Source organism: Hyperolius riggenbachi, chromosome 4, assembly GCF_040937935.1.
Source record: "Hyperolius riggenbachi isolate aHypRig1 chromosome 4, aHypRig1.pri, whole genome shotgun sequence".
Classification (NCBI taxonomy): domain Eukaryota; kingdom Metazoa; phylum Chordata; class Amphibia; order Anura; family Hyperoliidae; genus Hyperolius; species Hyperolius riggenbachi.
The window spans coordinates 8,523,284-8,525,783 of NC_090649.1; the positions used below are offsets into that span (position 1 = coordinate 8,523,284).

The 2,500-nt window shown below is 47.7% G+C and overlaps 4 non-coding genes across 4 annotated transcripts; 2 read left to right on the top strand and 2 right to left on the bottom strand.

Annotated features, from left to right (window-relative positions):
• Positions 1–53: 53 nt before the first annotated feature.
• TRNAG-UCC (transfer RNA glycine (anticodon UCC)) lies at positions 54–125 on the top strand. Its single transcript has one exon. It is a non-coding gene; the product is annotated as a tRNA-Gly (tRNA).
• A 497-nt stretch (positions 126–622) lies between these two features.
• Positions 623–696, bottom strand: TRNAN-GUU (transfer RNA asparagine (anticodon GUU)). Its single transcript has one exon. It is a non-coding gene; the product is annotated as a tRNA-Asn (tRNA).
• A 985-nt stretch (positions 697–1,681) lies between these two features.
• On the top strand, positions 1,682–1,753 carry TRNAG-UCC (transfer RNA glycine (anticodon UCC)). Its single transcript has one exon. It is a non-coding gene; the product is annotated as a tRNA-Gly (tRNA).
• A 497-nt stretch (positions 1,754–2,250) lies between these two features.
• TRNAN-GUU (transfer RNA asparagine (anticodon GUU)) lies at positions 2,251–2,324 on the bottom strand. Its single transcript has one exon. It is a non-coding gene; the product is annotated as a tRNA-Asn (tRNA).
• Positions 2,325–2,500: the final 176 nt, after the last annotated feature.

Consider the following 2,500-nt stretch of genomic DNA (forward strand, 5'->3'; position numbering starts at 1 on the left):
TTTTTCTCTTGGGTATATTGCAATGGTACATGCTAGGCGAGTTTCAGCATGTAGCGTTGGTGGTATAGTGGTGAGCATAGCTGCCTTCCAAGCAGTTGACCCGGGTTCGATTCCCGGCCAACGCATGTGAGCTTGCTTTTGGCACCCTACAATTCCATGGAAGACAAGACCAAGACAAGATCTCTGAACAGTTAGGACATCCTGCACCTGCTCAGTCTCTGGAGAGGTTCCATTCCGGTGCAGCAGACTCTACGCCAGCTTAAAGTTCTTTCTAAATGGTCAACACTTAATGCAGACACTCTATAATGTTCTAAACAAATAGCTAGCAAGGCACTAAGGCGAGCCTGTCCTTGGGTGGGCTTGAACTGCCTTTCTTTGGCTTGACAGCCGTCGCCAGGCTTTGGGTTCGATCCCCGGCTAATACTTTACTGCTGCTTCTGGGGTACAGAAAACTTCATTTGGTCACAGACACTGCCAGGGATGTCTGTTGTATCACTAAGACATGAACTTGATGCTGCTCACCCTTTTCATGAACGTGAATGAGATTCCAACGTGTCTCAAATGAATCTACATGGCTATCTGGGGTTCTCTTCGGACAACTGTTGAACACAAAAGGAAAGGCCGTCCCTGGGTGGGCTTGAACCACCAACCTTTCGGTTAACAGCCGAACGCGCTAACCGATTGCGCCACAGAGACTGTGCCTGCAGTTGTTGCTAAATGATTTTATGGGGATGTATGTGTGTCTTGTGGAGTGAGGAAGTAAGTCTGCTCCAAGAAGTTTAACGCCACTTTTTCCCACAATGAAGCATTCACTGTATGGCAGCAGAGTGGCGCAGCGGAAGCGTGCTGGGCCCATAACCCAGAGGTCGATGGATCGAAACCATCCTCTGCTAGGTGTACGTTGGTTTTTATACCTTGCTTACCATATGGGCCAATTGTCGGCCATAGCCCCTTAAGAGAAAGTGTCATTAGGGCCTTGCTGTAACATAGATAGTAGTGTAACTATTTCAACTAATGTACCCTTCTTAAACTTGAAGGTTGAATACAAACAGAAGCAGAGTGGCGCAGCGGAAGCGTGCTGGGCCCATAACCCAGAGGTCGATGGATCGAAACCATCCTCTGCTAGGCATGAATTCATTTTTGCACCTTGCTTTATCGCATGGGCAAAACGGTTTCCATTGCCCTGTAAGAGAAAGTGTAATAAGGGCCCTGCTGTAACGTACATATTAGGGTAGCTAAGACTACTCCTGGGCCGTTCTTGTAGTTGAAGAGATGGGTGAACTGTGACACCGCACTTAAAAAAAAAAAAAAAAAAAAAACAGCAAACAGAGAAGCTTCCCCATATTGGAGCATTGGATTTGGTCAAGTCTTAAGCCAATGTGTTGTAGGGCACAAGTAAGCTTTGGGTTAGCATGAATGGTTGCATGGCCACCTAGCTTTTCATCCTTCCCACCCTTGCCCTGGAATCTTCCAGACTTCAAATTGCTGTCCTTTGCTGTGTGTGTGTTGCACCAGCATCATCCAGGGGGGCACATGATCTTTCTGAAGTCTTGAATTGAAGTCTGTAAGCAGTATCACCATGTGTCCCACTGCTTACATCTAGCAAAGTAGGCAAATAAGCAAGCTCATTTTTCTCTTGGGTATATTGCAATGGTACATGCTAGGCGAGTTTCAGCATGTAGCGTTGGTGGTATAGTGGTGAGCATAGCTGCCTTCCAAGCAGTTGACCCGGGTTCGATTCCCGGCCAACGCATGTGAGCTTGCTTTTGGCACCCTACAATTCCATGGAAGACAAGACCAAGACAAGATCTCTGAACAGTTAGGACATCCTGCACCTGCTCAGTCTCTGGAGAGGTTCCATTCCGGTGCAGCAGACTCTACGCCAGCTTAAAGTTCTTTCTAAATGGTCAACACTTAATGCAGACACTCTATAATGTTCTAAACAAATAGCTAGCAAGGCACTAAGGCGAGCCTGTCCTTGGGTGGGCTTGAACTGCCTTTCTTTGGCTTGACAGCCGTCGCCAGGCTTTGGGTTCGATCCCCGGCTAATACTTTACTGCTGCTTCTGGGGTACAGAAAACTTCATTTGGTCACAGACACTGCCAGGGATGTCTGTTGTATCACTAAGACATGAACTTGATGCTGCTCACCCTTTTCATGAACGTGAATGAGATTCCAACGTGTCTCAAATGAATCTACATGGCTATCTGGGGTTCTCTTCGGACAACTGTTGAACACAAAAGGAAAGGCCGTCCCTGGGTGGGCTTGAACCACCAACCTTTCGGTTAACAGCCGAACGCGCTAACCGATTGCGCCACAGAGACTGTGCCTGCAGTTGTTGCTAAATGATTTTATGGGGATGTATGTGTGTCTTGTGGAGTGAGGAAGTAAGTCTGCTCCAAGAAGTTTAACGCCACTTTTTCCCACAATGAAGCATTCACTGTATGGCAGCAGAGTGGCGCAGCGGAAGCGTGCTGGGCCCATAACCCAGAGGTCGATG